Here is a 17,211-nt window from a genome sequence, read left to right as displayed (position 1 = left end):
CGTCGCATTCGTATGAGTGGTGTCCGCGGTGATGGCGGTGTCCGACGATCTGTGTATACAGGGCACGTCTAATTGGAAGCAATTTTTCTATTCTAACTTACTCGTTTGTATTTTAGTTTATTACTGCGTATTTGAAAACGAAATAAAAAACACCGTAGGGCAATTTTACGTATAATAGGCACCTACTTATATATTACATTAACATTTAATTATTAATTCGCATTCACACTATTCGTACAACACTATAATCGTTTAACGAGTTATGGTAACTATCAAATTTAAAACGAGTATACTAAGTACCTATAGTTATTTACTTTAAATGAAAATTCGCGTGCGTGCCTAAAACATTTTAATAAATTTTTATGTATTTTTTTAGAAAATTAACAATTATTTGCGGATATACATAGTGAAACACTCGCGTTGTGTATTGAATAAACGACGACGAAGTATGCTGCATTATAATAAATAATGTAACTTATTATACGTAAGTAATAATTATTATACATTTATACCACAGTATTGCAGTAGAACAAGACTTGGTCGAGTTTACGGCAGTGTCCGTATATATCGTAATGATAATAATATTATAAATACGTCGATAATATCTTTTCACCCATTTGTATAGTAGTCGTTACTTGCCATCGGAGGTTACAATAAAGCGATAAACGCATCCGTTATAATTATAATAAGTATTATTAGCCGACAGTACGTGCAAAAATTACCAAAAGTCATATAGGCACATCGGTATAGGTACGCTGTTTGATATGTTTTGGTTTGTTGAAAACAAATACAATTTACAAACGCTATTAATCTTACCATATAAACCTAATCCTGTAAATTTTCCATTCTAGTTTTGGATGTACGAAATACCAATACATACTAGACACGAAAACTCAGTAATCGATGTCGAACTGCTGTTTGCAGCATTTTAATGGTGGCGTTATTTCAGATTTTATACCAGGCAGTACTTAGACAACAGATCGCGGGAGAAAAATGTCGACTGGCCCTTTATATAAATAATAAATGTTTGTTTTTATTAAAAATTAATTTAATCTTCTATTTATTACCTTTTCAATAATAATAAAAAAAAAAAAATAGTCAATAGTCAATAGCACTATTTATGTATAATAACATATTGATATGTAATATTCTTAAAATGTAGACTTACAGACGATGGTCTTCTTTTAAAATTGATTTTCGCCATATTCAACGATTTATCATTGACAAAATATAACTCACTAATATGGTTCCTTGCTTCGATAATTCGATGCTCGAGTTTACACGTGTTGGACAGGTTATTATAGCAGATGGTACAAACGTGCAGTAAGATATGATGAACGGTGTGTATCGAACTCGTGTCATAATATTGCAGATAGTTAAGTTGTAATATAAATATTTAGATAGTAATAATATTGATATCAGTATTTAATTTGAATGATCCGTTAGTTGTTTAGTGTTATATAGTATAATATAGTGCGACAGATCTGATTGTTGAAAATTGTACGCATAAATCGATCATATGACCCCATATCTGATAAACCGTACACACCACGCTGGCTTATATATTATAATACCATCAATTTTAATCGTAAAATTGTCATAATATATTATACTAAGTATGAATTGATAAATGCGTGCCGAATAGGACTTAATCAGTGTCAGCACACGTATCCGTCTGAACACGCGTTTTTGTCGTAATTAAATACACAATATTGTCACTATAGTCTATAATAATACGTATAGGTAGTTTATAAATATTTTAGCAAAGATGAGCTGTAGTTATTCGGCATAACCCTATAATCACATCCTCTTACTCACATTTCTTTTATTTCATATGGATAAATTGTAGTGACGCTAAGCACTCTTAGTGTTTATAGACGATGTCTCCCATTCCGCGTACATAATAGATCATTTTTGCCCCACCGTCGACCCTATCAATCCAATATTTTTCCTGTACAATTCGTGTGTCTGTGTATAGGGTAATTTGCAAAAAAAAAATTGTAGTCATTAATTTTAAAATTAACTGACTATCGGTATAAACGTGTATACAGTCATGTGAGCAATTTTTGGGACGTGTCCCCGGGATCGCTACGTTAATAATTGATATAATCATGTACATATTTAAAGTGTCTATGATATCATAAAGACATAAAAGACTACAAATGTTCATATAGTAAGTATAATAGAATGTTATACTGTAGTATTATTAATGCATTCGATATTTACGTAAATTCTAGTTTTCCAACCACAAATCGAACCGATCCCCATGTCAACTTAATATAGTTGCGATAATAATACTGTTATAATATATATGATATACATTATGTGTATGACTGTATGTGTATGTATACATGTATAAGCTATTACGAAGTAAAATATAACAATATATGTATATACAAAAACAGGATTTGAACACTCCATTATAATTATATGTATACGGACATAAAAGTAATAAATAAATAATAATAAATAATATGCGATATTTTGATGATGTGTATGTTTAATTTACTCATATTAGTCATATTTTTAACAAACGTATTAAGGAGAATGTCCGCGTAATGTTTTTTGTTTTTCCCAAATCCACGTGCCACATAGATAAAATGCATTCACGTAAAGTTGTATTTTCTTATGATTGTTTTTTAAAAAGAAAAGTTATAAAGAATTATTCTTGAGGGTTTGACATATCGGTTGTGTATTTTTTTGTAACAAGACTATATATTCGACTTTAAAAAGGTAGTCTAGTATATTAGCTATGCTGCATAGTAGGTTTCGAGTAGGTCACTGCAGATATGGATGTGTTAAATTTGAATTCATTAATAATATCTTTGTGTATGAAAAACGGTTTTGAGCGGAGACGAAAAAAATGCATTTGAAAATATTGTATGTATAAAATATAATAATTTCACAGTTGCATGTCCACGATGTCCCCACGAGGAATAAAAATATACTGAACATCCATACGTTTTTATATTTATATTATTACATTTATATTTACTTTTCATCAATTAAATATATGAGTATATTATGTATTTGTACATGTGTATATATGTGATAACTAACACATTTTTTTGTATCTTATAATTTTCAGAATTCAGAAAATATGATCAACCGTCAAATAAATAGAAAAGAGCATTAAAATGTTATCCGATCGTCAAGAGATTCGCAATCTTCAATATGCAGTTAGTATTCGAATCACTTATTAATAAATAAATCAGTGTATGTACTTTTTCACTGTATTATCATTAACTTTTGTTGCCAGTTGCTTTGAATATAGGTACAATATACATAAATACACAATAAACATTATATATATAATATTTATAAAATTGATGTTAAGTTAGAATTCAAGTTATCAACTTATCAACTAAATATTAACTTGATGTCATCAATTAAATATTATATGATATAAAATAATTGTTTTATATTTTTAATTACAATACGAATATCTAAGATATTTCTTCTTATGGTCATAAATAATCATGATTCATATCATTATAATACTACTAATTACCATCATATTATTAATACTTCGAGAAATGTATCAAAACAATGAATATTATTTGTAATTTTGTAATTATTTTAATAATTTAGTTTAATCAATGTTTCCTACATATAATTTGTTATAACTCAGCTTTAATATAAGTTATGACAATAACTTAATAATTTTAGTAGTATAAGATATATCATGTTTATTATTAATGCATTAACTAACGTGATGAAAATTAATTATGATATCTACAATATTAAACAATGTGTGAATTAGTATGTTTAAATGTTTAATTGTCTAATCATACATTTGGTTCTAGTGGTTTCTAATTTTTTATAAAGATTAAAGTGCTTTATTCTGTAAACATTTAATGTTCATTATTATTATTCCATATATCAATAAAATATAATACATGGAAATTATTTGCATTTTATATATAAATAAGTACTAATAAATTATTACATGTATTTTAATATCTATGAATAAGACAATAGATATACCTATACTACTTGATATTTTGATTCAAAATGCGAGACAATGAGTATGAATCTCAAAAGAAGAAAATATGAAGTAGTCAAATCAAATTGTATTAAAAAAAGAAAACACATCACTTGGTGATAGAATAAAAGCGAGCATAATGTAAGAAGAAAAAAAAACAGTTTCACTTTCATAAGAGTATATCGTTCTTCATTCAGCAATGAAGAGAGTGTGCAAACAGAGGACGATACCGAATGTAATGAACATTTGCCGGCTACGAACGTTTACTACTACAGCGGTAAGTACCAATTACCAATTTTACTTTCGTATAAAAAACAAGACTCACGGAATGTATTATAATGTTATAATGTTATGATCCAATTCGACCTCACCTCTTCGGACATAATAGTATTATATACGTGCAAGTGTATATTTGGAGACATTAATACGCTGTCGTTTCGGGTCGCGGACGTCATCGCCGTCTCGATGTAGGTAGGCAGGTAGGTACGTGTAGCCAAATTGGTTTTCGATACATACGTATAATGTGTATACTGTGTATGTATATATATATATATACGTTGTATAAAATGTGTTTAGTAATAATAATAATAATAATATCTCTTGCGCGCGTGTTTATACGCTATATAACCAGTGTGTATACTGTGCGTGCGTACAGTGTTTTTTTTCCCTTTTACCGGGTTCGATTTAATGTATCAGCGGGCCCGGCTGGAGGCGCCAGACTATAAGCACATTGCCTTGTACCGAGCTAATGGACACGGTTATTAAAACAACGGGCCGTGAGGATTTCGCCGCCACCGCCGCTGTGGTATTATTATATTATATTATTACACTCACACAAACACACACATATACACCTATACACATACACACACACACATATATATATATATATATATATAAACAAACGAGACAGTCTTTGAATCCATTAAAAAAAAAAAAAAAAATATAAAGTAAATATAAATAATAAAAAGAGACCTCCTCGCGTTTCGGTCACATATATTTCTTCATGCGCATAAAATATATCCGAGTGGCTATATATACGCGTATGCATATACATGTGTGTGTGCGTGTGTGTGTGTGTGTGTATGTGTGTGCGCGCGTGTGTATACTGCATCTCCGCGTATAGCTGTACCTTTATCATAGGTGATAATGAGAAACTCCAATTGACGTGACAGTTTCGTCACGAACGGCACAAACTTACATCCGATAACAACAATAATATTATTATTTGGTTTTGTTTACACCGGACCGGGCTTTTGGTTTTTTCCTCCGAGGAATTTTGCTGTGCACCTGTGCATGTATTATGTGTTTCCCCCTTCCCGTATTTGCAATTTTCGATTGTTTTCCGAACTGCTATAATACATCTTAGGCTCTAGCCCCTAGGTACTGTTATTACTTATTAGTTATTACTTGTTTATACATGTGTCTCGTTCTCGGCATATATTATATTATAATATTACGAACACTCAAAAAACTAGTGGGATATGATAATATTTTTTAATAATCTATTCATTTCCCACATATATCTTTAAAACGCTAATATTGTGTAAAATATACTATAAAATAGTGTATAGGCCCTAGACAATATAGTAATTTTATAATATTATTGTGTTAACTTTAATTATTGATATATTTATTTTTAAAAATTTATATTTTTTTAATTCTCTAAAGTTGTTAAGATTGAAGTTTAAAATAGTTTTCATATGTATATAGTATTTTATTTATATATATATATTTACGATATAGATGCCTCTAATTACGAACTATGTCTATTTAAAAGATCGGAAGTGGTGTCTGTGATCGAAGGATTTTTTATGACCCTTTAAGTTTTCGTGTATTTTTATGTGCATATAGTGTATTAAATGAACAACTGATAGATTTCCATAAAAATTAATGGAATTTATAATAATAATAAAAGTTGTTATAACACGCATATATTTTAAGCTATTATAAGTAAAAAAATAATAATTGATTTTGAAATATGCAATCATTGTATTTGTTTGCCATGTGTTATCGTGGAGACATTAATGACTCATATATTCGTATATTTTATGTATGGCTACTATTCATTTTTAATTATTATAAAAAAAACCTTTATTTTTGACCAATTAAATTTTAGGATGGTAAGAGAGGAATTAAATTTTAAAAATAAAATACAAATTGCTGTTATATTACATTCAAATTAAAATCAAGTATTTTTAAACATACTATAATATGGTGTTTTATTTATGATAGTAAAAATATTATCTTAATTGTAAGACTTCATATCGTCATTCTGAAGTGTACCTATATTAATTATCGTATACAAATTTAAGACCTCAAATCCCTAAATAAGTAACCTATATAACTATCGGTTTGTCTTATAATTTAATTTAATACATCATGTATGTATATTAGAATAGATGAATAGTTTAACTATAGTAAATATTTTTAATTTAGTATTGTTTATATTTCTGATAACATTTTTTTTTTTTTTTTGAACAATTACAATATTTCATTAATTTGAGAAAATATAATTCCACTAATATTTGCAGTAACAACTTCAATAATTCTACATATAAGTATTTATCATTGTCATACAATGTAATTGATATTTATATAATCAAATATCTCGTGAAATATATATTTTTTATTTAGGGTTCTAAATTATTATTTATTGAATTTTTATTACTATCATAAAATTACATCTCATACTCGTAGGTATATAAGAATAATTTAATTATTATTTTTACTCAATGATTCTTTATTATTATATTATTTGAGAAGGACCTAACGTACATTAATTTATAATATGTTATAACTGCAGTTGTAAATGTTCTCTCTTAAACTCCTCATATTTCAAATACACGTACACCACATGATACATTATATTATTGTTATTTGTTATATATTTTGTTAAAAGTAGATTAAAATATCGATAGTACAATTTTTTTTTCTGGTACCGATAATATCGTAAATCTATACCTCAGTGTTTTAAAGGTGAATGCATTACGTATGTAATTTACTCGTTGTCTAGACAGACCATTTGTAGAAGAAACATCTAAGATTATTTCGGTAGCAATGTTCAATGTCCCCCTCACAAGTTTCACAAGAATTCCTGTTGGGCGGGCTTGAAAAGTGTTTTGTCGCCGAGACTTTACTATATACAATGTATATAGTATATATATTACATATATGTATCTCTATAGAGTTTCAGTGTGTAACTATACATAATTTTAAAACCGTAAGTGATAATAATGGTAGAAAGTATATAATAACACATTTTATTGTACCAGTGTTTTTTTGTTGATGCGTTCAATTTGCCGGAAAACTTAAAAAATGTATATATAAATATTATATTTATAATATTATATTAATATATATATATATATAGAGAGAGAGAGACAGACAGAGATCTAATGCTATAACACGATTCGTGTACGGCTACTTATTCATTATTTTTCCTGGTTGAATCGATTTTCTATGAAATTTATTAAAATCATTAATCATTGTAATGTCATATAATTATACAACAATATGGCATGTACCCTTAAAATGATGTACACAGTATACACAACACACACACACACACACACACACACACACTAGTCCGTGTTATTGATCGAAGAGCGGCAGTTCTACAAAGTACAAAACACTCGACTCCACTTAAAAACCACTCGCCATAATTTTTTCATCAACTTTTTTTTATTCAAATTTGTTCTGGAAATTTTAATGCCCGCGATAAATCTCTCAGTCTTTATCGACATCTGTCCTTTCGTTATTCAATACACATAATATGCATATATGCGCCGCGGCGGTATGTCGTTGCGGTTATAGCGTATATATATATATATATTATATATGTACTCGTGTAGTCGCGTGTAGTGTTGTAAACTAGTTTAGCAACGATATATAATATACTGCGCTTTTAGTGAAACCTCCGTGAAAATCTCGACTCGCTGTGCACACGAACGTTATTAACGAATGTCAGTCGGTCGGCGTGCACACTGCACATGTATGCGTGTGTGTTTGTGTTAACACGTGTAAATAATATTTTTGGACCACCGAAAACGAAGCGGGTGTATAATATAATAACTGATAGGGGATTATTGTGATGCACGACGTGTGTGCTATATGGTGTCCCATGTGCGTATAATATGCGTACCGCGGGATCGCGCACATGGCCTAGGACAATACCCAGAAGCTAAACTGTTTATTATATATTTATGTGTAATATATTAATATTATACTGTCCTATGGGGATGATCGCACTACACCACTTGAACGTGCAACCACTCGTATTAGTTATATTGTTATTACAGTGTAATGGGTGTATATTAACAAACATTGAAACCGTATAATCTGTTAAATAATAAATAATTATGACCAATTATGTCATTAAAAAAAATAAACAGTAATTTACGCTTACTAGAATTGTGTATATACATATATATATGAATTCATATGTCATGATCTCTTCTCGACGACTATACATTAGTTACTAACCGTTTGTAGTTACAAAAATGTAGACACTGATTTTATATTCAATCTTATATTTTACATAATTTATGTACCTATCATAAATACTTATGGCGTAAGTACGTTATATATTTATATATCATCGCATTCGTCTTTAATAATATTTTTGTATGTGCAATTGAAAATCGTCAAGTTATTATTGTATGATTCACAATCATAAAAGAAAATATTTAATTCATAAACGTAAAACGTAAGTACATATCAATAGCTATTCCCAATCACATTTGAAAACGTATGTGTTTTAAATAATTTATAATTTATATGCACCTATTACATAATAATTATTATGTAATTATTGATCGATGTATAATATTTCTCTGGCAGCTTTACACAATTTTGCATGCGTTTTTCAATCAAAATAGCTATTTCAAAAGCGTTATTCGCCGATTACACCAAAAGAGACTGTAATTTCGATCGAATTATTATTTATTAAGACATATGCAATTATTAATAATTCTTTCTAATGTATTTTTTGAATTGTATTGTTATTTATAAGTGAAGATATTAGCAGGAACATATATTTAGATTAGTAGTAATAAACATTTTTGTTATTAGTACAATGAAAGTGCTTGAGTATTATAATTGAAATACATGTAAGTAAGGTACTTTCCTGAAAATTGTTATGATAGAATAATTATATAATCTTATGAAATATTTTATTGTTAATTAAAAAACAAATTATATATTTTGAATTCATTCGAACGTTATAAATACCTGCCTATTGAATTAAAAATAAGCTAGATTAATTTCCTAATATACCGAGATGGGTAATGATTTTTCCTAGTATGTTGAATTTAATTATATTTATTAATATGCTCTACTATTTGTATTCCAATAACAGTATAGTATAGTAATAATAATATTTCAATATATTATAGAAATATTTGATAATTATATTTTATTAAAGACTATTCGCTATACCTACCCAGTACTCAATATGGTTATTGATTATATGTTCGTGTTAAACTAAAATTTCCGTATTATACAATGAATAAGGTAATCAATATAATTTAAAGGTGGATTATCTATGGACTTAATAGGAAAACTTCGTTTGCATACATAATAAAATTAAAAAAACGTTTAGTTGATAGTTTGCTTTCAGTAACATTACGAATCAATAAAATTCGCAACAACGCAGTAAAACTTAAATTTCTTGACATATTTTTTTTACAATTTGGAACTGACAAAAACACTTCACTCTCCTGGTGTAATATAAGTATGTATAACAATTATTATATCATATAATAATTGACAAACTGATAAAAGTATGTAAACGCCATTAGTTTTTTATAAATAATACAATTTGAATTTTTTTCATAAATCAGTTAAATAAAAATGTTAAAATAAAACTTTTCATAACAAATACAAAATAATGTCGAATGCAGGTTATCGACTTTGCAACTTATTTGCATTTATTATCAAGTATAATGTACCTAAAACCTATATAGATTATTATAATTTGCTTACAAAATATAACCTATCTTCTTGATTAATATTATAGCAATCGATAAAACAATAAACTTTTACGTCATCGTATCATATTATATTATTTTAAATTTATAGAATATATAATAAATTATAAAACATATACCTAGCATGATATATAATGCTGAATTGCTATTTTAATCTTATACACTAAAATTGATCAAGAAATTAAAGTCCTAAAACAATTTATTGTATACACACCTGCTCGTGTCTTTAAAGTCGCATAGGACATTTATAATAATAGTCCTTCATTTGATTATATTAATTATTATATACATATTAACTGCGTATGACTTAATCTGTTTTTAATAAATTATTTTTAATTATTATATTATTATATATTATTTTGAATTTCGAAATAAATTTACAATAAGTACACCAAAATAGTGTTGCTATATAGTTATTACATACGTACTTAAATATAGGTACCTATTGATGGCGCAAATTATAAGTAATACAATTTGCGCAAAATACCATTTCCCGTTTTTCAACGAATTAACGTGACCTTTCATTATTCGTGCAATCCATGCTTGTTATATTACCAATATATAGATTTGTATATAATGCAACCTAATCAATTTATGATAAAAAAAAAAAAAAAAAATAGCACACTATTTTCATAATATAATTGTAGAACAAATCATTACTACATATAACTGGATTGTATTCTTAAAAATTAAAAGTATAATGATTGTTATATTACAAAACAAATTATAAGTAAAAAAGGTAGTTAATAGTATTTACTATATAGTACCTACCTATAATAAGTAATAGTATTATAAATTTATATCATATTTAGTAAATAGTGAAAATAAAAACATAAATTTCATACAAATATTAATAACAAATAAATACAGTAATATCAACTCTTCTAAACACGAAAAATAGTAAATACCTATAATTTTTTTTACATCTTTCAGTCTTATGTCAATAAAATGATAACGGAGGTTGTAACATCTTGCTATTTAAGAAAGTGTATTAAAGTTTGAGGTCATCTATGTTTTTGAAAAACCATCGCTATTGATTTATGTATAGATTGTATAATTTTAAAAAAGATTGTATACCATATGTATTGACTTATTCACATATTTACTTTGTTGGTGATTTTTATGATATAGTAATTATTTTTATTCGATTTGATTGCAATAATATTATATCGAACGTTTTTCCGTTAAAAATAATTGAGTAAAATAATAAACGAACAATAAAACAAACAACTTACTGTAATAATAATACACAGCGAGAGAGCAAAAATAATAAAAACAACCTATGATCGCCAATTGGTCCACCGCAGACTCCGCCTTACGATTATTAAACTTTATTCTTCCTTCTTTTTTCCTCGATCATTATTTCCTGCCAGCCAGAGTGGTCTTCGAAACCTGTTTTTATCGATGGATAAGACAATAGAAGGCGAAAAAATCCCAAGATGATGACGGTGATGTCATAATACACAGATAGGAACTTATTTCATTTTTATGAGTTACCGTCAGTAGTCTGCAGTGTGATCACATTTGTGACGGTAAATTAATGAAACTTCAAAACTTATGATGGGTCTGTAATAGTTAACAATAATACAAATTTTAGGTTCCAGCTATAAAGAAGGGTTTAGTGTATAATAGGAAATCTACTCATTAATTGTATTAAATTGAAATAACAATACAATAATATTATAGTTATAGAGTAAACCTGGAAATTAGGAGCTCGTAGGTCTCGTAGGACCTTAAATATTATTTTAATAAACTAAAAAATATTATATGATAGGTATGTATTATGTAATATTCCCCTTAAATAATAGGAAGATGTGACGACACATCTATTTACAATATAATTAACCCAAAGTTTAAATAAAACAAACAAAAGTCGTGTACTGAATTCTCTGCACTTAGAACTTGGATATTACATTAAAATAATTAATTAATATAGTTGTTATATGTTATTAATATCATATAATAAAACTATATTATAATACTGTATTTTTAATATAATAACGAAACTTAAAAATTTAATTTTTAGTTCACATTGCAAGAGTACTTACGTTATTTTGAAATGGGAGGTTTTTGAACGACCTTGGATAATGGGCATCCGCTCAAAGATACACCAGGATAACTTAAAATTACTGGCACAAACTCGTTCTATGTCAAAAATATGATATTTTTTCTTCGGGATATTCTTGAAATATTAAAATAAGGGTCATTTCAGGATGTGCTCTGAAAACTTCCAGGTGAATGCCACTTTTATCAAATGAGGAAGTTTCTGGTGTATAGGATGTTTTACTTTTTACTTTTTAGACAATTTATCAAACCTATACTGACCACGTACAAAATATATAGTTAGAACTAAACTTCTTGGTAAATTGTGGCTATTTTATGAATTAAACGTTCCAATAGTTCAACTTAAGTTAATAAAATTTATTTGTTTATCTATTCCCGGTAAGAATTTAATAATAATTTTTACGATAGATCCTCCTAAATTAAACGATTTAAGATATGGACATCTGCAACAGTGTATTAGTATCTAATTTATTATATACTATTGTTAGAAAAACGTATCACTAAATTATAAATATTATTTAATAATCTTAAGTTATTTTTTTCTAAACAAATGTATTTAGTAACTAGTAAGTTATAGATGTATAAGGATATAATTTTCTGTATAATAACTATACTTTTTCGTATACAATTTGTTTTTCCGTTTTTCGATTATGTTTACACATAATTGAGTTTTATTAAATGTATTCTTTATTATCTTAGCAATAGGTACACTATATAATTAAAATTTAAAGTCAACATGAATTTCTCTTGATTGAATATTGTTAATCAAAAGAATCTTAATTATTGTAAAAGATACGTTATGAAAATGTGAGCAGTATGCCAATACGCATATCGAATTATATAATCGAATTTCATATGTATGCAATTGTAATATTATACATATACTTTATAAATATATAATGTATATAGATAGATAGTGATAAATAGTACGAGTATTGGAGTAATTATTTTTATTCAAAATATTTTAAGTTCACATAAAATATGTTTAAATGTGTTTTTTAAATATAATAAAACATTTGAGGGATATTATAAATACGATCTATATTTTATATTATATGTTTGAATATATTAATATATTTAGTACTCAATGATAATACGTCATGATATGGGTGAGGAGCAAAAGATGTTTTTAATTTGCATTATATGATCATTTAATATTTTAATCTGATAATTTATTAACTGATTCATCACATTTATAGCAGACATAATTATAAACATATCTACAAATAACATTAATTTTTTAATAGTGATAATTAAATTCGCAATAAACTTTGTAATTTTATTTTAATATATTATATCATAATTTATCTAAAACATTGTTCAATATAAAAAAATATGAAATTTTTTGGTATCAGGAATCGTATTCTTAGTAATTATTAATTATAATCTATCTTCATCGCGATAAATACACAATATGATTAATTTATTGTATATATTGTATTTTCTGTGTGTTTCTTTAGTAATTTTTAACAATTTTATATTTATATTTATATATAAATATAGAAAAAATACTATACCTGTTCATTAATTAATAAATTAGATATTGATTTAAATTCAACACAATTATTTATACATGTAGATGTGGATTTTATTTTAAATTTTTACAATCCAAATCTTGCCACTATATGAACAGATTAATTATATCAAAAATTAATTTACCTAATGCAATATATTATAATATATTTATTCAAAACTAGTTTTATCATAGAACGATAGAACATCGTTTATACATTATTTGATGGATATTAAAGTAAAATATATTTTATTTAGATATTTAGAATCTGAAATGAATTAATTGATTTTATGTTAAGTGTTATTTTATTTTATTTATTTATTTTTGTGTTTATCGACTATCGTCGTCTTTTGGAGCAATAAAAATGCTTTGTTTTTAAATTTTATGGATAGTTTCTAGTAGAAAATTGAATGTTGTTAGTACTTTGGGTGGTGAGAGGAGAGGATCAAAAGTAAAAAGAACCCTATTACTTTTAAAAATAATTGGAAAAACAAATTAAAGAAAACCGTAAATTTTTACCCAAAATACTTATTCAATGAAATCGATTTTGTTTTTTATGTGAAATTCAAAAACGAATAACCGTCAATTCTTTAAATTTTCATCAAATGTTTATAATAGCATTATATGTAGAATGTAGATACTAGATAATACTATTTAATCAAAATATGTTTTTCTATCTATAACAGAAAAAAGTGTACTGGAAAGTAACATTAATTTTTTTTTTGAACATTTGAAGTTAAAATTTTTACGACATTGGATTTACCCTTAAATAAACTATTTTTTTAACCTTTTTTTTTTGCTTAATAGGACTGTTCTGGTCTTTCGCTGCAACACCCACTCTTCTCCATCAGTCACTGTTAGTGATTTGTTAGTGCAATTTCTTCACCGTTATCTTGGACAACCTAGTGGTAATTTGTTTTGTTTATAAAGTCTTATACCATATCATACATCATATATCTTTTTTTTTTATAGCTATTATCTGGAGGTTTCATTCAGTTTTCGATAATAATATTATGTCATCAGCGTATGCTACTAATTTAATTGTCTTTAGGTTTTGTAGCTTAACTCTTACACTAGTTTTTAGTAACTTTCTAACCCTTTTCTCTAATGCAATATTAATGATCATCGAAGAAAGGGTATCACCTGGTTTTATTCATGTATTAACAGTAAGTTATTTTGATAGTGGGTCATTGAATTTAACCATACGCCTAGAATTTCGAACGCATATTCTTATCATACTTATGAGCTTTACTGGTACTCCACGACTAAATTTTGTATTTTAAAAATTTTACTCATGTACCTACTTTTAAACGCAATGTTTTCGGTAAAAATTAATTCAACCAGCTTTTCTAATTTTCTGATTTTGACTTTATAATTATAACTTATATTAGGTAAATTTATAGAATTTAGTTTTTTAATTGGTCTGTTAATGACATGGCGATATCAAATGCCTATGTATTAAAAATTTAAAAAGTTGTTAATTTCGTTTTTTCTAATTATACAATTCAATAATCAATTTGTAATGAAAAATATTTTTTTATATTAATTATATTGTCATCGTGTTATATCGTAAATAGTTATAATATGATAAATAATATAATTATAATTTATAACGGTTATATTGCCTCATATTGCAATGGTGCAAGTAGTATACATATATAAGAAGAATTATTCTTAAGACACGTAATATATAATTATAATGAACTTACATTAAAGGCTATTGATTCTGATCTTGTGAAAAAAAGTTTAATATTTGTATAACTAATGAATATATTTAATAATATACCTACTCTAAAACTCAATGAACATTATTAAATGAAACCTGATAAAAAGAAAAAGTGTATATAATATTTTTTTTCGTCGTACGAGATCGAAATAATCATAGCAAAGAATACATTTTATATTTATACGTTTCAAATTGAATATTAATTCACACTAAATATTTTACTTTCACTTTTATTTAATTAATTAATGGCATTTTATTTTATTTCTAGATATTTTTTCAGCAATACTCTTTCAGTAGACTATGTATAGGTATTTGTTCGGTATTGTTTTTTATTGTTTTTACGTGACCTAGTTAAGATAAAATATGCACACGTACCCATATGTATTTATGTTTTTGTTTGACATGAAAAATAATCAAGCTTATACATCACTATTACCATTATTATAGAACGACGGTCGCTTAAATATCAAAATAAACATAATATGTTCATACAAAGCTCATAAAGTCAGAACATTCACTGCAACCATTCAGTATACGTCTATATAATCTATGGTAACATCTATTCGATGGAATAATTAGCTGCAAGTGCGCCTCCACTAATGTTTATGTTGAACGAACACCCACAGTTAATATTACTTAACCTAAATAATATACATACTAATATAATCACCTCACTATAACACAAGGTAACATTTAAAAACTTTGTTATCTCTTTTTTAAATAACGGAATTTTAAACTATTGATTTTTATTTATGTTAGCTACCAGCGTTTAAATTTAAATTATTTTTAATAATTTACTTTTCATTTTATGTATTCTTCACTTTATGATAATATATTTTTTATATAATATATATTTTTATATTTTGTACTTTATTATTACTTATTAGGTATCTACTTAATACTTATAATAATGCAACTCCCTATGTGATTAAATTATCGACAAGTCTGCATTTATGATGTATACATTGTCCAAAGTTAATATTATGGAAAACAATTTTGATTATATTATTATAACACAATATTTAAAAAAAAAATACTTTCAACGAATTAAAATTTCAGATCATTTTTTTAGTAATAATTTAATAATAAGTAATAACACTAATAACCCCACTACATACTATCCGTGTATCTTTATTTTCGGTTCATATTCATGGTCTCTGTAACATTCATATCAACTATGGTCTATAAAATTAAATTATAAAATGTATATATTATAGACTAAACAATATTTATACTATTTGCTCTATGTAATGTATAAAATAGCGAAAATGCCATAAAATATATTGTATAGGTACGCACCTATATCAACAACATTGTTATTTTATTATCAGAGGCCTCGGTCTTTGTTCAGCACTGATGATGACAACATCGTTAAAGAACACGTACAAGTACTATTTATATATTATTTTTATGTATAGGGTACGCAAATATATTTTTCAACTTCACACAAAACTAATTAAATAAATTCTATAATTATTTATATTTTAATATTTTAAATGAAGTATTACGTTGTCATACATATATGATTTTTGACGTACACAAAGTAATCAGGAAAAATTGGGAAAAAGACTTTATTTTAAGAAATTAAACAAATGTCATATTATCAAAGAAATGTTTCATGGAAATTATGTAAAACTAATTACATTTTTGGATAACTAAACTATGTTCTTAATTGAGTTATAAACGGAATATAGCTTATTCCTTACACATTATAGTAGCATTTACATCATAGCTTTTGTAAATAGGAGTGGAAATAAATTAAGAGGAAAAACCTAATGTATAAAAATAGGCATTTTTAAGTACCTACCTATTTATAATGCCCTGGAAAAAAAAATTATGTGGTAGAAATGTCAAGCTGTCATTCAATGCAAAATTGAATCCAACTTTCCAAAGACGTTAATATGTTCACGCAAAAAAAAGGAAAAAACATTAA

At 26.2% G+C, this 17,211-nt stretch overlaps 1 long non-coding RNA gene across 2 annotated transcripts; it reads left to right on the top strand.

The window, feature by feature from the left end:
• On the top strand, positions 1 to 3,285 carry LOC113554363. 2 transcript variants are annotated; one of them, XR_003405254.1, is made up of 5 exons: positions 1 to 265; positions 377 to 750; positions 852 to 1,025; positions 1,163 to 1,340; positions 3,089 to 3,285. It is a non-coding gene; the product is annotated as an uncharacterized LOC113554363 (long non-coding RNA). The 2 variants fall into 2 exon arrangements; XR_003405255.1 differs by lacking the exons at positions 852 to 1,025; positions 1,163 to 1,340 and having other exon boundaries at positions 377 to 484.
• Positions 3,286 to 17,211: the final 13,926 nt, after the last annotated feature.

The sequence above is a fragment of the Rhopalosiphum maidis genome, chromosome 2 (genome assembly GCF_003676215.2).
Source record: "Rhopalosiphum maidis isolate BTI-1 chromosome 2, ASM367621v3, whole genome shotgun sequence".
Classification (NCBI taxonomy): Eukaryota; Metazoa; Arthropoda; class Insecta; order Hemiptera; family Aphididae; genus Rhopalosiphum; species Rhopalosiphum maidis.
Note: the sequence above shows the minus strand (reverse complement) of the source record. Positions and strands in the feature narration are given on the sequence as shown.